The sequence below is a fragment of the Oryctolagus cuniculus genome, chromosome 19 (assembly GCF_051225735.1).
Source record: "Oryctolagus cuniculus isolate XC-2025 breed Fujian yellow rabbit chromosome 19, ASM5122573v1, whole genome shotgun sequence".
Lineage (NCBI taxonomy): Eukaryota > Metazoa > Chordata > Mammalia > Lagomorpha > Leporidae > Oryctolagus > Oryctolagus cuniculus.
In genome coordinates, this window is record NC_142885.1 from 47,650,290 (window position 1) to 47,674,437 (window position 24,148).

General features: G+C 46.0%; 1 pseudogene across 1 annotated transcript in view; it reads left to right on the forward strand.

Annotated features, from left to right (window-relative positions):
* LOC149120570 (A-type voltage-gated potassium channel KCND3-like) overlaps window positions 1–24,148 on the forward strand; it is a 129,806-nt pseudogene that overhangs the window by 40,026 nt on the left and 65,632 nt on the right. The window contains exons 3-4 of the transcript XR_016225735.1: window positions 561–713; window positions 19,436–19,579. The product of XR_016225735.1 is annotated as an A-type voltage-gated potassium channel KCND3-like (transcript). The remainder of the gene's footprint in view (window positions 1–560; window positions 714–19,435; window positions 19,580–24,148) is intronic.

A 24,148-nucleotide genomic window follows, 5' to 3' on the forward strand; every position in this document is an offset into this window, starting at 1 on the left:
CTGTGGGCAGCCTCTCACCAGCCCACGATGCAGTGGCCATCTCCCCATGCTTTCTGTGGACAAACCTCGGCTCTGAGGATTTACCGTTCTGCACGTGCACCAGGCCCAAGGCCGCTTCCTCGCCGGCCCTGCCTGAGGCTCTGCTCTTAGCTGTGTGTTTCTGATTCTGGATTTCTTTCTCTGAAGCGGTGTCCCCACTTTGCGTGGGTCTGTTTCCCTCACAGCAGTACAATACAGAAAATGTTCATGGTGGGGAAACTTAGCTTCACTTGCCAGAGCCACAGGCCTTCATTTCGTCCGCGGGTCCCACGGCTCCACAGGAGCGATGGTGGTTAGGCGGGGGTCCCGTGCACAGGCGTGACACATTCTCCCTCCTCTTTGTGCCTCACGGCCTCTTCTGATTCAGGACTTTTCCTGGACGTTTTGCTCTCTGACATCTTGAATGCTTGTCATCTTTGTTTTGAGCTTGTGCCAGAATTTCCCAGCTGGGTTGGTGTCAGTCTCATTGTGCCTCTGCTCTGCCATCACCGTCAACATCACTATTGTTGTTATCATTGCAGAGAAACTATGTGGCTGCTTCCTGAGCTAGAAGCTGCAAGAAACCCTCACCCAGTTTCCCCTGCAGCCTGGGCAGGCGGATACCTTCACTGTCACCGTGAAAGTGAGCCTGGATTTCTCCTGCCAGGAGGGTCTCCTGCAGGACCTGAGTGATGGTAAGCGGCTTCCTCATTCCCGAGAGTTCACCTGCTCCCAGGTGTGTGTTGTAGTCAGCTCTCTGTGGCACCTGCCTCCAGCCATGTGACTCGCCCATCCAAGACCTCACCCCGGCACTTTTTTATCAGCGTGGCTTACTGCAGGCACATTTTAGAGAGAATTTCTCAATTCCCACTCTTGACTGTCTTGTCCAGATTTGCTAGGGAGTGGAATGATGTGATTTTGCCCCCCAAGTGTACCTGCTGTGTTGGTGGGACACACAGTGGTGATGATGGAGTTCTCCCATCTGGTGATGCCAGTAAGGAGCTGGAGCTGGGGGCAATGGGAATTGTATCTATTGCAGCACCAGGCCTGGCCATGTGGCAACGTGAGTTCATGGGTCAGCTGTGTCAGGTTGTCACATGCTCTTCTAGAGGTCTTGGGGGTGTGTTAGTCAGCTCAGGCTGCTGTAACCAACCCCACACCTGGCCTGGCCCGACCACAGGCATGGATTTTCTGACAGTTCTCAGCATTGCAAGTCAACCCAGGTACTAGCATGGTTGGGTTCCTGGTGAGGGCGGCCATCTCCTTGCTGTATTCTCATGGGGTGGAGACAGCTCAGCTCTCTGGTATTTCTTTCCCTTCCCTTTTTTGTGTTTTAAATTTATTTATTTAGTTGAAGGGCAGTTATGGGTGTGGGGTTCGGGAGAGACACACAGGGATGCTTGTGCACACACACACACGCACACAAACACACAGAGAGGAAGAGAAGAAAGATCTTGCATCTGTTGGTGCTACTCCCAAGTAGCACAATGGCTGGGACTGTGCCTGGCAGAAGTCAGGAACCTGGAACACCATCTAGGTTTCCAGTGTGTGTCAGGGGCCCAAGCTTGGTGCATCTCCTGCTCCTTTTCCAGGCACGTTAGCAGAGAACTGGATCAGAAGTGGAGTAGCCAAGACTTGAACTGGTGTTCACATGGGGTGCTGGGGACACAGGCGGTGACTTAACCCCCTGTGCTGTAACACCAGCCCCAGTAAGAACATTTCAATCCTGTGTTTTAAGGACTTTGGGGTCCTCGTATACAGTGCGTGACTTTCGTCTCCATGAACATGCTGTAAATGACAGACCCTCCTGTGGGTGTTTTGGGTCCGGGTATTCCTGGGTGCTCCGCAGCTGCCATTCATTGTCTGTTCACCTGCCAAGGGGCATTCATGCATTTCCATTGTCTTGGCTGTGGTGAGTAGTGCTGCAGTGGACATGTAGTGCAGACATGGCTCTGCCATATAGATATATGTATTTGTGTATATACCACATACACACAATACATTCACATGTAATATCGCATACATGTACACATGCACATCACACATATACATGTCACATACAAATATCACACACAATACATGCATGTACATATACACCTTACATGCACATGTACATAAATCCAGACGTGGGCTGGTGGGGTTGTGGGAGAGTTTCAGTTGTTTTTGCTTTTAGGGACCCTCCATGCTGTTTTCAACATGCTGTACTGACTGACGTTCCCTTGAGAAGTGTGCCTGTGGCCTGGGTCTTTTGATAATAGGCAGTCTGGTGGACTGTCTTACATGGTTTTATTTTTATTTATCTATTTTGAAGATTTATATGTTAATTGAAAGTTAGGGTTGGAATTGAAAGGGAGGGACAGAGAGAGGGCTCTTTCATCTGCCTGTTTGCTCCCCAGATGGCCGCAATAGCCAGAGCTGTGCCAGGCCAAAGCCAGGAGCCAGGAGCTCCTGGATGCAGGGGCCCATACACGTGGGCTGTCCTCCACTGCTTTTCCCAGGTCATTAGCAGAGAGCTGGATTGGAAGTGAAGTGAGTGGGACAAAAACCAGTTCCCGTGTGGATGTCAGCGTCTCAGGTGGCAGCTTACCCACCGTGTCACAACACTGGCCTCTCTGTTGTGATTTTAATTTGCATTTCTCTGATAATTGGCAATGGTTACTTGTATGTCTTCTTTCGAGAAATGTCCATTCAGGCGCTGTTTGTTTTCTTGTTACTGATTCATTTGAGTTCTTTGTATTAAGATACTAGCCCCTCAGCTGATAAATGATTTCTAGTATGCTCTCTCAGTGTGTGGGTCAGTTCTCTACTGAGAGAACTGTAGCTTGTTTCCTTTACTTGGAGAAGGATTTTCTTGTATGCAATCTCATATGTTTTTTTTGTTTTTGTCGCCCATGCCTTTGGGGTCACATCCAAGAAATTACTATTCAGACCAATTCCATGGACCTTTCTCTCTGCTTTTCTCTAGTCATTTTAGAGTTTTGGGTCTTATGAGTAAGAATTTATTTATTTATTTATTTATTTACTTCTTGGGATATGTGTGTATGTGTGTGTGAATGTGTACCTATATAAATATCAAGTCTCTAGCACAAACCACTACCACAGGCATTTAATTTTAATTTATTTTCATCTTACTTGAAAGGCAAAGGAGGCTGAGAGAGAGAAAGAGGGAGAGGGAGATGGGGAGGGGTGGATGGGAGGAGGGGAGGGTAGGAGAGCAGAGGAGAGGAGAGAAGAGAAGAGAAGAGGGATCTCCCATTTTCTAGTTCACTCCCACAATGCCCAAAATGGCCCCAGGCTGAAACTAGAAGTCAGGAACTCAATCCAGGTCTCTGACATTGGTGCCAAGAACCCAGTTATTTGAGCCATCACCACTGCTTCCCAGGATCTGCCCTGGTAGGAAGCTGGAGTCAGGAGCACGAGCCCTGATGTGTGGCATGGGTGTCCTAAGCATTAGACCAGATGCCATCGTTTAGAAGGTGTGTAGCACAAGGACCCTGTCTCGTTCTGTCCTGTGTTCCCAGTGTTTTGGCTGTGACAGGCAAAGGGCTTTGTGTGTTGTGGTGTGGATCATGAACGGGGACACTTTCTCCTGCTACTCCCCTGAGTGTGTGGGTTCTGAGTTGTGTTCCTGTTCTTTCCTTTTTTTTGACGAGCAGAGTTAGACAGTGAGAGAGAGAGAGACAGAGAGAAAGGTCCTCCCTCCGTTGGTTCACCCCCCAAATGGTCACCATGGCTGGCAGGCTGTGCCGATCCGAAGCCAGGACCGAGGCACCTTCCCTGGTCTTCCATGTGGGTGCAGGGCCCAAGCACTTGGGCCATCCTCCACTGCCCTCCCGGGCCACAGCAGAGAGGTGGACTGTAAGCGGAGCAACTGGTCAGAATCCAGTGCCCCAACCAGGACCAGAACCCAGGATAGCAGCTCCACAAGTGGAGGATCAGCCTAGTGAGCCGCGGTGCCAGCTCCTGTTCTTTCTTGTGAGCATATTCCCCTCAGAATTGCCCCAGCTTCTCTGGGGAGTTGTTGAAGTTCTTAGAGTTCTGATCCGCGCTTCTGTGGCTCATCTCCTTGCCTGGCCGTTTCATCTGCTTTCCTTTAACAGGGAGCTTGTTGGGGTCTCTCCTGCAACTCCATGTTGGGCAGCTGGGGCTGCTGGAACAGATCACCACAGGACGAGTGGCTCAGGCAGCAGAAATTGCTTTCTCATGTCTGGAGACTGGGAAGGCCGAGACCACGGTGCTGGCAGAGTGGGTTTCCCGCTTGCTGTGTCCTCACTTGGAGGAGGCCGAGGGGAACTCTGGTGTTTCTACCTCTTCTTATCATGGGGAGACCCCACCCTCCTGAGCTTAGCCACCCTGGCCACCTCCCAAAGGCCTCGCCTCCTCATGCCCTTGCCTTGTTTTCCAGGGCCTCAGGACAAGGATTTTAGAGTGACAGACAGTTCAATCCATGGAAGCCTGCATAGAATTTGCTTTCTCTAAGCAGTGTTTGATGAACCATCGGGAAATTCCTTTGGCTCGTGCTGGTGCTTAAGAAAACATTCTCTTTATGTTGTTCACAAGCAGGCTTAGCACTGGGCGCGTTAGCAATGGAGAAAGTCAAGGGGACGTCTTACAGGCTTCAAGCATCAGATGCGGTGGATTTTCTCGGTTTGTGCAGTGCTCTGTGCCTCTGCCTTGGGTGTTCCTCTCTGTGGGCAGTGGGTAAACAGATCCCGACTTCTCCCCCATAAGGGAGTTGGGCATAGTGATTGTGCCCAGGCCAGGGGTCCTGGGCAGGCTCAGCAGTCAGACTGCCAGTGGGGATTGTTTGTGAGCAGCGGGGGGCAGTACCTCCCATGTAATGTCGTTCCCTAGGAACAGCAGAGAAGCTTCCAGTGGACATCTGAGCTGTGTGGGTTCTGGTGGCACCTTCAGTGCTCGATGCTGACCTGCTTGGTGGTGTTGTAGCCTTGGCATCTGTCATGGGAAAGGCTCAGGCATTCCCTCTGCCATCCTAAGTGGAGAACGAAGTGGCAGATTGTGGCTCACATATGGGAACACCTTCCTCTGTCCTTAGAAATAAAAGCAAATCAGAAGTAGCATGCTGGATACCCTGTGGTTTGTATATGCTATGAGGGAGCCACACACATACGTGGGACAGGACATGTGTGTGTGTGTGTGATGCCCTCCTTGCTGACCATGGTTAACAGAAGTGCAATGCTGATTGTTTGCATAGAAAAAGGCAGAACAGGCCAGTGTCATGGGAGAGCAAGTTGGACAGCCAAGGCCCTTGGGGATTTTGGTCCAGGCTGTGAATTATCACTTGCGGTTCCACCTGTGCAGTCAGGAGGCCACCGTGAAGCCCTCGTCTAGGGACAGCTTCAGGCTCAGGGGCAGAGGCTCATCTGTGGCCTCCTGCAAGCAAGAGCTGACCCTGCAGTGGCTCTCAGTCTGCCCCTCTCAGAAGCATTTTACTGGGGAGCACATGTGGGCCCCGTTTGCTCCTTGGCAAGGACTCACATGGCTCACAGGCTTCTGGAATGAGGTGTTGCTATGTGCAGCAGAGAACAGGCTGCGGGAATCCGCAGGTGCACCGGGGAGTCCATGGTGCCTTGTAGGAGGCTGTGCTGGGCTCTTTCTTCCTGTGATTCCTGTTCACTCTCACAACAACAAGTGCAACAGAGAGCAGGCAGCTGGATGTTTTGGGGGCCCGGAGGGAGGCCATGGTACTGGGCGTTGTTATGTGCCCTCTCCCACCAACAAGTACAGCAGAGAACAGGCTGCTGGATGCCGTGGATGTATGGGCGGAGTCCATGGTGCTGGGCTTCATTAGGTGCCCTCTCCCACCAACTCTGTAAGGTAGATAATTGTATTTCAATCGCCGTTAGGTAGAAACAGTTGGAAAGACTGTTCTTGCTGAAAGATAGAAGAGAGAGAACAATCCAGTGCTATGCACTGTACTTTTTTTTATAAAGATTTATTTTATTTATTTGAAAGCCAGAGTTACAGAGAGAGGGAGAGACAGAGAGAGATACCGTCCATCCTCTGGTTCACTCCCTAGATGGCTACAATGGCCAGGGATGTGCTGATGTGAAGCCAGGAGCTTCTTCCTGGTCTCCCAGGTAGGTACAGGGGCCCAAGGACTTGTGCCATCCTCCACTGCTTTCCTAGACCATAGCAGAGAGCTAGATTTTGAGAGCAGCAGCCGGGACTTCGCTGACACCCATATGCGATGCCGGCACTTCAGACCATGGCTTTAACATGTTTTGCCACAGCGCCAGCCCATGCTGTCCTTAATCATAAAAGTTCTTAGAAAAATAGAATGAAAATAAACTTACTTGGTGCAAAAAATGGAAATCCAAGAATAGATGTTTTTCATAAAATTCACTTACCATGAATTTTCTGAAGACTCCTTGTACTCTAGATTAAAAGAAAAGGTTAAAGATATTTTTGGAACGATTGGAGAAATTTAATGTATGCTGTACTCGACCTGATGTTAGTGTATAATCACAAATATACTGAATGTGATTATCAAAGTAAAATCATAGAAAAATGTTTTTGTTCTTAGGAAACATGCAGGTGTAGTTATGGCTAAAAGAGTATCATGTCTTCATTTATTTGATATAGTTCAGGAGACATAGAGACTGTGAATGTGAAGTAAAGTGAATGTTGAATTGTTCCAAAATTGTAATTGTAGATAAAGAGTTGATGGATGGCTATTTGTACTCTTTTTCTATGAAATTTAAAAACGTTTATTCATTTTATTTCAGCGGAGGAAGGGAGATAGGGAGGGAAGGAGGGAGGGAGGGATAAAGAGAGGAGAGAAGCCTTCCACCTGCTGGTCCATTACCCAATTGGCTGCAGTGGGCGTAGCAGAGAGTATCTGAAGCCAGGAGCCAGGAGCCTTGCTGAGATCTCCTCATGGGTACAGAGGCAAAAGGATTTGGGGCATCATCTGCTGCCTTCCCAGACCACAGCAGAGAGCTGCATTGGACGTGAGTGAAGCAGCCCTACTTGAACCAGCGCACATATGGGAAGCCGGCACTGCGGGTGGCGCCTTTACCAGCTACCTCACAGTGCCGACCCTCCCGGAAGCCGTTCACCTTGGGATCCAGCTGTCTGCTTCTTGGTTGTGCTTCTGGATGGCGTCTGGTAATATTTTGTTGAGGCATGTGACACATTTGTGATGGATATGTGTGCGCCATTTTCCTTATGATGTGCTTGTGTTGGATGTTGGGATGAGGCTGGTCTGATGGAATGAAATGGAAGGCTTTTCCTCTTCATCTCCTGGTTTGCGAATCACGGATTTTAATTATCTTTTCCATGGGAGTTCTCACCGGTGGAGCCATCTGGACCTGGACTTTTCTTCATGTCTGTTTGGTTTGTTTGTTTTGGTTTCCCTGCTACTACAGTCTCTTTGCAGATTATAAGTGTATTCAGAGTTTCTTGTTTCACTGTATCCAGTTTTAGTGGTTTGCATCTTTCTGTGAGTCAATCCACTCTATCTAGGTTGACCAAATCCTTGTGGTGTGGTTTTTCCATAGTGCTTTTGGATCATTATTTTGTCAAGGTTGGTAGCAATGTCCTCCCTGTCATTTCTGTTGTCAAGTCACTTGAGTCTGTTCTCCTTTTTCCCCTGCTTCCTGTGGATAAACGTTTTGTCAGGTTGACTGAGTTTTCAAGCTCTGTAGTTTGGTCTCACTGAATGTCTGTTGTGGTATTTTCTATGCCGTTGGGTGGATTTCCGCTTGAATCTTTTTCCTCCTTCCAGTTTCTCAAGATATACTTTGCTGTTCCAGTGTTTGAAGGTAAAATTGGGTTCATGGATCCGATGTCTGTATTCTGTATAGCAATCCAGTTTCCCATGTGAAATTAGTCCTGTCAACATGGAAAACTGTATGGACGTACCCACAACTGGGAACATATTGAAGGAAAAGAAGTCGTTGTGTAGACAGAGAGGATTTCACAGGCCTATGCTTACTGCAGTGTAGGATGCACAGTAGCCAGGCCATGCAGTCCGTATATGCATGTCATGGTGTCCATAGCCCATATTCTCTTTATTCATTCTTCAGGTGATGGGCATTTTGGCTGATTGAACATCGTTGCTACTGTGCATTGAGCTGTAGTAAATATGCAGACAGAGATCACTCTTTTTTGGTATGCTGATTTCATTTCTCTTGGGTATATTCCCAGGGGTAGAATGGCTGGCTCATATGGTATGTCTGTATACAGATTCCTGACTTATCTCCCTACTGTCTTCCACAGTGGCGATACCAGTTTACATTCCCACCAGCAGTGGATGAGGGTGCCTTTCCCCCCACACCCTCAAGGCTGTTGTAGTATCGATTTGCATTTCCCTGATGGCTCGTGATCCTGAGCATTTCTGCATGTGTTTGCTGGCCATTTAGATTTCCTTTCTTTCAATATTTTGCCTGTTGAAGTCCCTTGCCCGTTTCTTGAGTGGGTGAGTGGTTTTTCTGGTGTTGAGTTTCTTGAAAGTTTCTGGCAGTTGATTCTTTATCAGTTACATGCTTTGCAACTGTTAGTTTGCCTCTTCACTTTGCTGAATGTCTCTTTGACAGTGCAGAAGCTGCTCAATTTGTTATTGGTGTGTGTGTGTGTGTGTGTGTGTGTGTGGTTTTTTTTTTTTTGGTGCCCTCTTCTACTTCATTCTTTAATGTTTTGTGATTCTTAGCTATTGAACATCCTTGGTTAAATTGATTCCAAGCTATTTTCTTTTCTTTGTAGCTATGTGAACGGGATTGGCCTTTGAAGTCCTTTCTCAGCCATGGCATTGTCTGTGTATACAAATAGGCTGCTGGTGTTCTCTCCTGCCACTTTACCACTCTCTACTCTGAGTTTTGATAGTCTCTTAGTGGAGTCTTTTGGATCTCCTATACATATAGAATCATGTCGTCTGCAAATAGGGATAGTTGGAATTCCTCCCTCCCAATATGTAGCTAACATTGAGCAATGAGAGGAGAAAGTACCAACATGATAATGGGCATGCAGAAAATGTCCACAGTGACCTCAGATGCTTCCTTTCTGTATTCTATCTTGCTTTGTGGAAGACACGATTTGGCCTATTCCCAACATGATCCATACTTTAAAGGCAGGGCTAGACTGTGGAGGGCGGGGACTGGGAAGCAGAGCTGTGTTCCGTGGAGAACTCTGTAGATCACAGGTGTTTCAAGTCCTTGTGGGAGTGGGTACGTAAGCGTCTGAATGCGAAAATTCCAAAGATTTCCTCAGCACAAGTCAGAGATAATGCCACACAGAATGTTTGTAAGACAGAAGAGAATGACTGGGTACCAACATCTTTTCTAAGACCGAGTTAAACTCTTTTTCAAATTCTGGGTTAATCGGGTAGGTAATGCATGTAATACCAAATTCTAAAAAAATACTCTTGTAGTTGTCCTTGATGTGGTATTTATTTTACTTATAGCTATGTCTTCCTTTTTACATTGATTTACTTTTCTTGAAGATCTTATTTATTTATTTATTTGACATTGAGAGTTACACATGGAGGAGATGAGAGCGAGGCAGGGAGGAGAGGAGAGGAGAGGAGAGGAGAGGAGAGGAGAGGAGAGGAGAGGAGAGGAGAGGTCAGGTCTTCCATCTGCTGGTCCATTACCCAATTGGCTGCAATGGGCGTCGCTGAGAGTATCTGAAGCCAGGAGCCTCGTCGGGATCTGCTCATGGGTGCAGAGGCACAAGCACTTGGGGCATCTTCTGCTGCCTTCCCAGACCACAGCAGAGAGCTGCATCGGAAGTGGAGCAGCCATACTCGAACCGGCGCCCATATGGGATGCCAGCACTGCAGGTGGTGGTTTTACCGGCTACCTCACAGTGCCGACCCTCCCGGAAGCCATTCGCGGTGGGATCCAGCTATCTGCTAACACGCCTGGGAAAGCAGAGGGAGACGGCCCAAGGACTTAGGCCCCTGAACCCTGAATGGAGCGCCAGCTAAAATCCCTGGCTTCTGTCCCAGTCCCGGCCTTTGTAGCCACCTCGGGGGTGAACCCCTAGATGGACGATCACTCAGTGAGTGAGAGAGAGAGAGAGAGAGCGAGCGAGCTGACGATGCCCCCTGCACTGCTTCTCTCCTCAAGTGGCTGCAACGAACGGCCAGCGCTGGACCAGGCAGGAGGCAGGAGGCAGGAGGCAGGAGCTGCATTGAGGACTCCCACGAGGCAGGGAGGTGGGGTCCAGAGAACCTGGGCCATCAGCGTCCTCGTCCCTGGTCACAGCCTGGAGAGGCGGGACTGGAAGCGGCCTTGGTGCTTGGGATGCTGGATGCAGCAGTGTGCAGGTGCGTCCTGGGGCGCCATGGTGACGGCCCGTGGGGAGTGTGCCTGCGCCTGGCGCTGTGACCGGAAGTGCACCCGCAGGCCCGGCGCTGACTGCCCCGCAGTGCTCCGCTCGGAGTCAGCGCCGCGGGTCCGCTTCTGCTCCAGAGCCTGCGCAAGCCGTGAGGAGAGGAGCCGTCGTCGACGCGGCTGGCCAAGCGTGAGGGAGAGCCAGCGTCCCCAGGGTCAGGCGGGATCAGGAGAGCCTGTGTGTCCGAGGCTTCCACGCCGTTTCCCAGGTACGTTGCTCTTCTTTGGCCCCTTCTGGAAGCCACGGCCTTCGCGGACCTCTGACCCGGCAGCAGCCCGGGCTGCCGTTGGCGGTGAGTGACGCGCGGCTGTTGCGGTTACCCGCTGGGCGTCTTGGCTGCCCGCGTGCCTGTTGCTCTTGGATCCCGAAGACGCGGGTGGGGTCACGGTCATGCTGGGCAGATGGTCTGGAATGGTCCCCAGGGTGCGAGCTGCTGGGCGAGGGCAGAGGTGGCTCAGTCTCCTCCCGGAACGGCTCCTTGTTCCCGTCTGTTTGCTTTTTGAGGGCCCAGCCGCCCTGCTCCAGACGTCAGAGACTGTTGATGGGAGGAAAGAGAGCGAAAGTGCGTGTCTGTTTCCTGGTCTAGGAGGCCAGTTTCGGGTTCCTCGCATTGTTTGTGATGTTAGCGCTCTGTGGGTTTTTCACGAAAGAGCCTTGTCAGGCCGAGGTGTTGCTTCTGTTCCTGATGTGATGATTTGTGTTTTAGTATTGCGAGAGTGATGGACGTTTTTGTGAACCAGATTTTCTGTGTCTATCGGGATAGTTTGTGGGCTTTCCCCATGTGTATTCTGTTCTGGGAATGATTGAGTTTGTAGGGTAGCCACCCTTTCATTTCCGGAGTAACTGTCAGTTGTGCACAGTGTGCTAAGCTTTGATTGTGCTGTTGTTGATTTTATTGAAAGTTTCTGGTAGTTGTTCCTTTATCAGTTACATGCTTTGCAGATTATTTCTCCCTTTCTGTTACGTGCCTCTTCACATTGCTGAGTGTTTCTTCTGCAGCGCAGAAGCTTCTCTATTTGGTTTGTTGTTGTCCTCTTCTATCCCTTTCTTTAATCCTCTGTTATTCTCAGATATTGAACATCCTTGGTTAAATTTATTCCAAGCCATTTTATTTATTCTGTAACTATGTTAACCGGATTGGTCTCAAGTTCTTTCTCAGCCATGACCTTGTCTGTGTATAAAAAGGCTGTTGATTTTCTATCCTGCCATTTTACCAACCTCTAGTCTGAGTTTCGATAGTTGAATCTTTTGGATCTGCTATATATAGAATCATGTCATCTGCAAATAGGGATAGTTGGACTTTCTCCCTCCCAATTTTTATCTAACATTGAGAAATGAATGAAAAAGTACCAACATGATAACATGCTCATGGAAAAAGTTAGCAGTGACCTCAGATGCTATCTTTCTGCATTCTCTCTTGGTTTGTAGAAGGCATGATTTGTCCTGTTTCAAACTTGATCCATAGATTAAATGCAGGGGTAGACTGTGGAAGGTGGGTATTTGGAAGTATAGCTGTGTTCAGTGAAGAACTGTGTAGATCACAGGTGTTTCAAGTCCTTGTGTGAGTGGGTACATAAGTGTTGAATAAATTACAAAGATTTTCTGTTGTGTTAGTCACAGGTAAACCACACAGAATGTCTTAAGGAAGAAGAGAATGAATGGTTACCTGAATGTTTTCTAAGACAGAGTTAAATACCTTTTCAAATTCTGTGTTAATAGGGCATTTAGTGCATATAGTCTCAAATTTGACATAAGCTCTAGTAGATGGCCTTGATGTAGTATTTTGTTTATAGCTATGTCTTCCTTTTTTAATTTTTTACTTCTTCTCAAATATCTTACTTAGTTATTTGAAATTCATAGTTACACACAGAGAGGATGAGATGCAGAGAGAGAGAAAGAGAGAGAGAGAGAGAGAGAGAGAGACAGAGAAACAGGTTTCCATCTGCTGGTCCACTCCCTAATTGGCTGCTATGGCTGCAGCAGAGCGAATCCAAAGCCGGGATCCAGGAGCCTCCCTGGGATCTCCTGCATGAGTGCAGGGGCCCAAGGACTTGGGCCATCTTGTACTGCTTTCCCAGACCACAGCAGAGATCTGCATCAGAGTGGAGCAGCCAGGACTCGAACCAGCGCCCATATGGGAAGCCGACACTGCAGGCGGTGGCTTTACCTGCTACCTCACCATGCCAGGCCCTCCCAGAAGCCATTCCCCGTGTGATCCAGCTGGCTGCTAACATCCCTCGGAAAGCAGATGGAGATGGTCCAAGGTCTTAGGCTCCTGAACCCAGAATGGAGCACTGGATAAAGTCCCTGGCTGCTCTTCCCCGACCTTGAGCACTGAGAGGAACTGGAATGCTGCTGTGTGACAGAGGCCCCCTGCAATTTCTGTGAGCTGTACTGAGTCCCCACGACTCTGCTTGATGTTTCTTTGGTACCACGCTTTCAGAACTGTACTGGCAAATGACTCAGGGGAGAAGGCTGTTCCTGCTCTGTTGCTGCCCTGAGCCTGCAATCAAGGTCCACACAAGGCCGATGATAGAAATGTTGCATCCAGAACAGCCCCCTTATAACTAAGGTGACCTCCAGGCCCCACAAATGGATTTTGGATCAGAGGTCAAGACTTTCTGTGCAACTTGAACATTTCCTGCCTTGGGAAGTTCACTGCCCCCACCCCCAAGACATGTTCTGAGCTGCTTGGTCCTAGGTGTTGAGGCTCTGGCCACTGGAAATGTTGTACTGAGTTGACTCTGAGTGTTCAGATGCCAGAAAACATGTAACAGAGTTCCTGGGATCTGTGTGACCACTTGGATATCCAACTGTGATCATAGACACACATGGTGGATTTATGAGTGCTACCTCAGGGTGGAGCTGAGTGCTTCCTGGGGGGGATTGTGGGATCTTCTGGGATGCCAGGGTGGCACAGCAACCCATGTGCTCTCGCTGAATCCGTGTGTAGCTTAGATGGTAAAACTGTGTCTTTCCTTTTTTTTTATCTTTTATTTAATGAATATAAATTTCCAAAGTATGGCTTATGGATTACAATGGCTTCCCCCCAATAATGTCCCTCCCACCCGCAACCCTCCCCTTTCCCACTCACTCTCCCCTTCCATTCACATCAAGATTCATTTTTGATTCTCTTTATATACAGAAGATATGTTTAGCATACATTAAGTGAAGATTTCAACAGTTTGCTCCCACACAGAAACATAAAGTGAAAAATAATAGATGATTTTTTTTAATGATGATGAAATCAGATCAGACCTATTGTCATGTTTAATTCCAGTGAGAGTCAAGTTGGGAATTGATAATTTCTACTTTTTTTTTTTGAGAAGATCCGTTATTATACATTAAGTAAAGATTTCAACAGTTTGCACCCCCATAGAAACACAAAGTGAAATATACTGTTTGAGTACTCGTTATCGCATTAAGTCTCAATGTACAGCACATTAAGGACAGAGATCCTACATGAGGAGTAAGTGCACAGTGACTCCTGTTGTTGACTTTACAAATTGACACTCCTATTTATGGCATCAGTAATCTCCCTATGCTCCAGTCATGAGTTTCCAAGGCTATGGAAGCCCCTTGAGTTTTCCGACTCTTATGTTGTTTAGACAAGGTCATAGTCAAAGTGGAGGTTCTCTCCTCCCTTCAGAGAAAGGTACCTCCCTCTTTGAAGACCTGTTCTTTCCACTGGGATCTCACTCGTGGAGATCTTTCATTGAGGTGGTTTTTTTTTTTTTTTGCCAGAGTGTCTTGGCTTTCCATGCCTGAAATACTCTCATGGGCTTTTCAGCCAGATCCGAATGCTTTTAGGGCTGATTCTGAGGCCAGAGTGCTATTTAGGACATCTGTCATTCTATGAGTCTGCTGAGTATCTCACTTCCCATGTTGGATCACTCTCCCCTTTATTTATTCTATCGGTTAGTATTAGCAGGTACTAGACTTGTTTATGTGCTCCCTTTGACTCTTAGTCCTTTCATTATGATCAATTGTGAACTGAAATTGATCACTTGGACTAGTGAGATAGCATTGGTACATGCCACCTTGATGGGATTGAATTGGAGTCCCCTGGTATATTTCTTTTTTTTTTTTTTTTGACAGGCAGAGTGGACAGTGAGAGAGAGAGACAGAGAGAGAAAGGTCTTCCTTTGCCGTTGGTTCACCCTCCAATGGCCGCCGCTGCAGCCGGCGCACCGTGCTGATCCTGGCAGGAGCCAGGATCCAGGTGCTTTTCCTGGTCTCCCATGGGGTGCAGGGCCCAAGCACCTGGGCCATCCTCCACTGCACTCCCTGGCCATAGCAGAGAGCTGGCCTGGAAGAGGGGCAACCGGGACAGAATCCGGCGCCCCAACCGGGACTAGAACCCGGTGTGCCGGCGCCGCAAGGTGGAGGATTAGCCTATTGAGCCACGGCGCCGGCTCCCTGGTATATTTCTAACTCTACCATTTGGGGCAAGTCAGCTTGAGCATGTCCCAAGTTGTACATCTCTTCCCTCTCTTATTCCCACTCTTATGTTTAACAGGGATCACATTTCAGTTAAATTTCAACACTTAAGAATAACTGTGTATTAATTACAGAATTAAACCAGTCATATTAAGTAGAACAGACAAAAAAACTACTAAGAGGGATAATGTATTGAGTTGTTCATTAACAGGGCTATGCTGATCAAGTCACCGTTTCTCATATTGTCCATTTCACTTCAACAGGTTTCCTTTTTGGTGTTCAGTCAGTTGTCACCAATCAGGGAGAACATATGGTATTTGTCCCTTTGGGATTGGCTTATTTCACTCAGCATGATGTGTTCCAGATTCCTCCATTTTATTGCAAATGACTGGATTTCGTTGTTTCTTACTGCGGTATAGTATTCTAAAGAGTACATATCCCGTAATTTCTTTATCCAGTCTACCACTGATGGGCATTTAGGTTGGTTCCAGGTCTTGGCTATTGTGAATTGTGCTGCAATAAACATTAGGGTGCAGACCGCTTTTTTGTTTGCCAATTTAAATTCCTTTGGGTAAATTCCAAGGAGTGGGATGGCTGGGTTGAACGGTAGGGTTATCTTCAGGTTTCTGAGGAATCTCCAGACTGACTTCCATAGTGGCTTGACCAGTTTGCATTCCCACCAACAGTGGGTTAGTGTCCCTTTTTCCCCACATCCTCGCCAGCATCTGTTGTTGGTAGATTTCTGAATGTGAGCCATTCTAACCGGGGTGAGGTGAAACCTCATTGTGCTTTTGATTTCCATTTCCCTGATTGCTAGTGACCTTGAACATTTTTTCATGTGCCTGTTGGCCATTTGGATTTCCTCTTTTGAAAAATGTCTATTGAGGTCCTTGGCCCATCTCTTAAGTGGGTTGTTTGTTTTGTTTTTGTGGAATTTCTTGATCTCTTTGTAGATTCTGGTTATTAACCCTTTATCTGTTGCATAGTTTGCAAATATTTTTTCCCATTCTGTCGGTTGTCTCTTGACTCTCCTGATTGTTTCTTTTGCAGTACAGAAACTTCTCAACTTGATGCAATCCCAATAGTTGATTTTGGCTTTGACTGCCTGTGCCTCCCGGGTCTTTTCCAGAAACTCTTTGCCTGTGCCAATATCTTGATGGGTTTCTCCAATGTTCTCTAATAACTTGATGGTGTCAGGTCGTAGATTTAGGTCTTTAATCCATGTTGAGTGGATTTTTGTGTAAGGTGTAAGGTAGGGGTCTTGCTTCATGCTTCTGCACGTGGAAATCCAGTTTTCCCAGCACCATTTATTGAATAGACTGTCCTTGCCCCAGGAATTGGTTTTAGATCCTTGATCAAATATAAGTTGGCTGTAGATGTTTGGGTTGATTTCTGGTAAAACTGTGTCTTTTCACTAGTATGGAGCATAGCCTCAGAAGGGTGGGGAGATGGTCTTATAACAACTTAATGCTGCAGCGCCACGGAAGGGGAGAGCTGCCCTTCCATCACTGCCTGTTGGCACACCAAGGATAGGCAGTGTAGAGGAGTCTGTTAAAGCTAACAGGGAGGTGAGCATCTGTTAAGCTAGAAACAGAAGTGTTTGGCTTCCATTCCTGTTTATTAATTCAGATAATGTTTATTGAAGGCTGTTACTGGCCATGGACCCTGAGAATAGCATGATAAACAAGACCATGCTCTGCCTTCATGAGCTTGCATTCTAGAGTGGGTCAGCCTTGAACACATCCAGTAGCATGTAATGTCAAGTATGGTGAAGACTTCAGATGAAAAATAAAGCAGAGAAAAGGACAAGGGAGGAGGTGTGTGTGGGGAGACCAGGTGCAGGAGAGGATGCCACTCGAATGGTCTTGGAAGGTTCTTTTCTGATGGGACTCTTGAATAGAGACCCACGTGCAGTAAAGCATGAGCCCCATGATAACCTGTAGAAGGCCCCATCCAGCTGGGTCTGGCAATAGCAAGTACAGAAGGCCTGAGAAAAGAGCCAGTTAGGCAAGTTCCAGAAGAATCCCGGGAGCTGCACTGACTTTTGATTTGCTAGAGGGAGATAATTGAGCTACCTACTTTCTTTGTCAAATGCCATCTTGAGGCGAATGAAACTGTGAACCTCATGTGTGTGTCTTTGAAAGAGTGATGCTGTTCATGTACAGTAGCACTTGAACCACTAGAACGCAGCATCTGAACCACTAGACAGCAAGTCTCTGTCAGCATTCTGTAGAATGAAGTGGCGTTGCATGCCAGCTCTCTCCCTACCACAAGGCTGACTTTGTTGAAATTTACACAGGTGTTGAACAGACCTCCGCACCTTCAGTGTAGATAAGACTAGAGCAGTGCACTCTTGCGCCTGACTGCCCTTTGTTCTGCGTCTTTGTGTTGTACATTATTAAATGTGCTTTCAAAGCTCTGGTGCTCACAGCTGAAAATAAAGTTTGGAGGACAGTCACAGGCAGCACTGTCCACTCAGCAGGTCAGGTAGTTTCTCCTTAACCATTGTACCAGATGCCCTACTGCACCCATTATTAACTCTCTTCCTTTCAGAGTTATTAGCTGCGTTATAAAATTTCTAGATTTCTGGGTAGTTTTGTAAATCTTAAAGTAAAAAATAAGAGCATTTGTTGCCAGCATTGTGGCTTAGGTGGTAAAGCCACCGCCCGTGATGCCAGCATCCCATATGGACACTGATTCAAAGTCCCAGCTAAACTTCCAATCCAGCTCTCTGCTAATGCACTTGGGAGGGCAGCACAAGGTAGCCCAAGTGCTTGGGCTCCTGCACCCACGTCGGAAAGCCAGAAGAGGCTCCTGGCTCTTGGCTTCAGTCTGGCACAGCCCTGGGCATTGTGGCCATTTGGGGAGTGAACTAGTGTATGGAAGCCGTTTCTCTTTCTCTGTCTCTCCCTCTCTTTCTGTAGGTCTTCCTCTAAAATATATGAAATGTTTTAAAACAAGAACCTTTAACCATTCAAAGGAAGCCTCAAGCAGAAAGAAAAAGAATCTTGCAGACCCACAGTACTCACTGACCTAAAACCTTGACTGAAATTTTTGTTGAAGTTTGCTGATAAAGTGTTCCCCAGAAATGACACATACTGACTTGTGTGAGGTGAGCTGATAGATATTCTTGAAACTGTAAAAATCACTTCTGCTAGTTTTTACACGATGGAGCTATTATACTCATGAGCTACTTGAGAGCTGTTGGGTAGAGATGTTATTACTGGCAAAGTGGTCACACTGCACAGCTCCCGTGGGCACCATTGCACTCTGTGACTGGCATTTCCAGGGCTGGTGCTGTGCACACTTGGGAAGTCTTACCCACAGGTAGTGTGGTATCTGCACAATGTCTGCATGATGGTTCTCTTTTAATTTAGATGGTTGTCAGGGTTCCGTTAGTCCACAGTCTCTCAACTTGTGACTTTTCAATATTGTTCACTCACATGTTTTTGAGTCCCCTTGGGGGTTGTGGGAATAGTTGTGGCCCTGAGGGTTTGCCCACTTTTCTAGAGACAAGGATAGGCCTGACCATGCCTCCTGGAACTTTCTCTGAGTTAGAAACCTCTTAGAGTTATTCTACAACCTTGAAATTTTGTATTTAATGGTGGATCTTTAAGCAGAGGTATCTTATAAACATAGTGCAGCAATCATAGACTTATTTTTATTATTCTTTTAGTAAAGAGGAGGGAGTAAAGCATTATTGGTCAGTGCACATGGTGCTTAATGTGGAATCTGGAGGTGGAGATGGTGTTTTCTTACTTATATATAGTTCATGATTTCTAATTATCGCCAAGAGGTAAACACTAGAATTAGGTCTAGGCTGTGGTTCTAGCTGGTATGCCTCTATATTAAATTTCATCTCACATGTGTTTGGCATCAAGATTTCCAGCTTTCCAAGGCTGGCCACAAACTTAAAGCCAGCGTCTAAACCAATTGTTAGAGGAAAAGATAGAGCAGTGGTAACGATGATGCTAAATGAATCCTTTGTGTGATATCTGACACCTCATCATCTAGTTGAAATATCTTGTGTTTTCTTGTTTACTGCAGTGAAAATAATTCTGACTTACCGGAACTATACATTTGCCTTCCTTCCACATATGAGACAATCTGTTTCTGAATCATTGGGCTTCTAAAATTCTGTGGGTAGGGGTTAGTGTTGTGGTGCAGGGGGTTAAGCCACCACCTGCAATGCCAGCATCCCATATTTGTTTTCTTTCTGTAATCCAGAGGTTGAAAAACAACCACCACTCCCAATGCATGAGTTGTATGAAAGCAATTTCACTTTATTTAACACTCTCAGGAGAAAAAGCAGGTGAGTATATATGGTACCCAAAGAGAAAAACTCTGTCAAATTTTAAATGGAATGGTGGAATAATTTCCATGACAAAAGTGAAACAAACAATCAACCTGTGGCCCCACCGCACTGGAGCCTGGCCTCACTTCCTACTTGGGACTGACAGTAAGAGCTCAGGAGAAGCCTGGAGCCATACCCCCTGTGCAGACCTGTGCAGGCTTAGTCTTTGTTTTCTGATTGGACAATCAGAACTGATGCATGCCATTGACTTCTGAGTTTATAAAAAGGGTGCTCAGTGCTGCTGTTTGCCTTTTCTCTTCATAGTGTCCAGCGTCATGGAGTTCTTCATTGGAACGTGTGCTAAGCCCTGGCACTAAGAATAAGGAGGTGAGCAGCCAAGAACAACACTGCAGGAAGGGCCGGACTGCTGGTGTCGGGGAGTGGCAGTGGATTCCACAGGACCCTCAGGTTTGTCCATCCTCACCTGGTGAGTCTTCTTGAAATGCTTGTGCATATCATATGCCGGTCCTGGACACAGGCAGGGGACACTTGGGCCTTCAGGAGCCAGGGGGAAGGAAGAAAAAATTGTGTATTGTATTGTACGTTATATATTGAATATTATATTATTATAAATTTTTATTATATATTATAAATTTTATATCATATGTTCTAAAGAGATTTTAAATTGTATATTGTAAAACATACATGTGCTCGGAGGTATCACATAGAGTTCCAGGAGGTGTGAGCCTACCTGGGTGAATTCTGATGCCAGGATGGGTGAACCAGAAGGTGAGTCATCTTCTTTTGGGTGGGCAATTAAGATGCCCAGTGACTGTGTTAATTTCCAGGTCTCTTGTTTTATTTGCTGGGTTTATAGTTCTACTTAGTGTATAGGAGCTGAGAAAATGGATCTGGTCATCGAGAAAGGAAGTTCCTGCTCGCAGGATTTGCTTCCTGTTTTTCCTAATTTGCTAAGATAGTTTATCTCAGTTTGCATTGAAGGTTCTGCCACACAGCAGTGATAGCATTGAGTGGCAAACCCAAAAAGATGGTTGTATATTGTTGTCATTGCCCCACTGAAATCTGATTCTGCCTCTGTGCTATCCAGTGTTTCCCTAATTTTTTGAAAAAGTTCCTGAGAAATACATTGTTATATTGTGTTAATGAATGTGGTTATGTGGGGAGACATATCATGCAAAATTTACATGTCCCAGTCATATTATTGCATTGACTAGGAGTATGGGGACTCTGTTTATCATCAGAAGCACCTAGATCAGAGAATGGCACCGAAATTTTTAGAAGTCAGCATTACTTCCTAAGTATATTTGTTGCAGTTATAAAACTATAAGGTTCTGAATAACTCAATACAGGTTCTTTTTACTTCTAAATTAGATTTTGAAATATGAAATATTGAAATCATTTGGATTATGATATGTTTAGAGCATTTTTAGGTTTGAGAAGGCAGGGGCATTGTTTCTGCACAGTATCCACAATGGTTGCCACGTAATTGGTTCTAAAACTTCGGTTGATGAAATGAAATCCCTATTTGTCCCTGTGTTTTAAACAACACAAAATTTCAAAATCCGTAGGTATTGTGTTCTGTGGTTTGGTTCTTACAGTATGTGGTGAATGAAGTCTGCCTTCCTTCTGGTTAGCAGTTACTAGTGTTGACACCCAAGGGTCATTCCTTGAACCTCATCTTATGAGATGCTGACCAGTGACTACTCAGAAACTACCCCTTGGTGCAAGTCCTCATGGATGTTCCAGTTTCCTCATTATCCACTCTCGGTGTTCCTGTTAGTGCCAATTATTCAAATCCAGAAGTTGAATTGACCCCATGTTAAGTCTAAGTGTTTGTTCACACTGGCCTTCTCATCCTAGACAGCCTTATCTCTGTACTGTGTTTCAGGAAGGTCTTGGCTTTTTCTCCCATCATTAGCTAGACCTGTTTATATTGCCCATGGTTTTCTCCTTTTGGCTATTTTCAAACTTGATCCTTGATTCCATAATTCCTTTCCCTCACACACAACACACCAAGAAACATCTGTTCTTTTGTTGTCTCATGCTCCCAATCCACAGATGTTCTCTGATAACAATCACCAGGCATCTCAAAGGCTGGCTGGTCCCTACACCCTCCTCAAAGCCGCAGGAATGTGGGATTCTTTGGCTTTTTGCTTTTATGTCTCAATTCCGTCACTTTTTCCACACCTCTGCTCCCGTGACCACCATTAAACTTTAGCATCTCCCACAAAAATCCTAGGCTAGCAATTTCTAGTGTACTACTAAGAAGAAGTTAAAATATAGAAGCTTTCTGGGGAAATTCCAAAATTAGAGTGGTTTATGCCATACATCTTAAGATGCTTTTCCTCTGTTTAATGAAAGTCAGATCTATGGGGGAAAACTAGATGGAGAGTTTGCTACAAACAATGCCTTTGTTTCACCTTTATACAATTTTGTTTGTGAGTTATGTAGGCCTCAATAATTATGAATGGGAAAACTAAAACTGTGACTTGTGGTTCAATATTGGAAATATTTTGAAGCTTTCTACTAAAGTGCTATAGTGAGAGAACAGGCATAGAGTCCAGGAAATCCTTCAATGAATTGGTATATGTGTAGTTTTCAGAGTGCAGCTTTCAAAGACATTTAAACTTTGTAAACATTTTCTTACATATGATGTTAAATTTCAAATTGCTGCTTCAACAAACATTGAGCTTTATGTGATTGGCAACCTCTCCTACACTAATGAATCTCCTTGCTTGATTTCCCCCCTGATTACTGTGGAAGATGACATGTGAGTGTCAAATGGGGAAAGAAAGGTTGTTTTGAAGATTTATTTATCTATTTGAAAGGCAGAGCTGCACAGAGGTAGGGGCAGAGAGAGAGAAAGAGAGAGGTCTTCGATCTGCTGGTTCACTCCCCATAGGGCCGCAGTGGTCAGAGCTGAGCTGATATGTAGCCAGGAGCCCGGAGCTTCTTCTGGGTCTCTCACGTGGGTGCAGGGGCCCAAGCTCTTGGGCCGTCTTCCACTTTCCTAGGCCATATCACAGAGCTGGATCGGAAGTGGAGCAGTGGGGACTCAAACGAGCGCTCTTATGAGACGCCGGCACTGCAGGCAGAAGCTTTTCCTGCTCTGCCACAGTGCCGTCCCCAAGAAATATTCTTGTGGTAGACTAATGTTCATGGTGTATAGCCCTCTGCTCTATGCAGGTAGAATTTGAGTAATTCTTGGCAGACCCCTACATTTTTGAGGTACATAGAGATAACATGCTAAATGTAATGGGATCCACAGTTTTCCAGTAAAATACCTCATGATATCTGCTGGGGTCCTGCCATTTATGAAAATGGGTTGTAAAGCAGCCTGAGCAGTGAAGACATTGCCACCTATTGATCCAGTGAAGCAAGTGCAGAGTGAGCACCTCTAACCCTGGCAGAGGCTCCACCCCTGGTGACTAAGATGCTGTAGACCTGTGCTGCTACTCATTCCACGGGGAAGGCCCTGCCATACTGCTGTGAGCATCCTGGTTTAATATTTTGGTATTGTCATGTTTTGGTTTGTTCTTTAACTTAAATACTCGGAATCTCCATTTGGTTTGTATATTTCATCTTGCAGTTTTCACAACTAAATTTCTTTTTTTAATAATTTTTATTTATATAAAGGTGAAGAGATACCATGTATTTCATATACAGAGATTGAGGAATGTAGTGATACTTCCCACCTTCCCCTCCTCCCCCCAGCATCCTGCCCTCCTTCCTCCTTCCTTTCTTGTGATTATAAAATGAACTGAAAGAATGTCATTGTGAAAATTGTAAGAAAGTGTAAATTCTAAACCTTGACAGAACTAACTCCATAATGTGTAGCTCCTAGTAGGAACTGAAAATGCAGATTGTGTTGTTTAAAAATTTGTCATGCATTTAAATATGGAAACCCTAGATATTGAGATTGAGTTTAGGTGAGAAACTACCATGGTGCCTCCCCAAACGTGTGTTCTCTAAACATAATATGCCCACAAGCAAGTATTGCTTTGAACCAAGGGCCACAGTGGTCACCAGTGATGGGAAATGGAAGGCTTTTTAGGGCAGTGAACCTGAGGACTGTGACCAAGACCTGTCCCAGTGAGTCAGTGAGAGCTCAACCTGTGCACTTGCCCCATCTTCCTATCAGACTTCATTTACGAAGCACAAATTCCAGTTAAATTCAGTAAGAATTTGGACAGCAGGGAGTATACTCTTTTGAGATTGGTCCAGTTGCAGTGTCACTGGTCACATACTGATGAAGCAGGCCCTGCATTTCAGTTCCATACTTTAATTGGGCTAATTCTCAACCTGCCTGTAATATGTAATTATGTTATATGCACATAGGAATGTACACACCTGGGTGGGAGAATAGCATGTAGGAATTTATAATTCTCATTTCACTGTTCACTTTCCTGGTTTCCTTCAGATACACTTCCTTTCCTTTTCTATTTCTGAGTTTTCAGTTTGAGGGAGGTGAGATGACAGTGTAATATGTTAACTTGGATATTGTCTTAAATATTCTCTTGATAGACTTCCTGAATCTTTACTTTCAAGGTATAAACCGCCTGAAATTTAGTTTAGTCATGTTCATGAATTTTTTTTTAAGATTTATTTATCTGAAAGTCAGAGTTACACAGAGAGAGAAGGAGAAGCAGAGAGAGGTGTTTCATCTGCTGGATCACTCCCCAGTTGGCCGCAATGGCCAGAACTGTGCTGATCTGAAGCCAGGATCCAGGAACTTCTTCCAGGTCTCCGATGTGGGTGCAAGGGCCCAAGGACTTGGGCCATCCTTTACTGCTTTCTCAAGCCATAGCAGAGAGCTGGATCGGAAGTGGATCAGCTGGGACTTGAACTGGTGCCCATATGGGATGCCGGCACTGCATTTGGTGGCCTCACCTGCTACACCACAGTGTCTGCCCCAATCATGAATGTTTTAAAAATCATTGCTGTCCCATGAAGCCTACCAAAACCCCACAATATTAACCTAAGTTCCTTAGTTTTATTTACATCTTAAGAATAGGA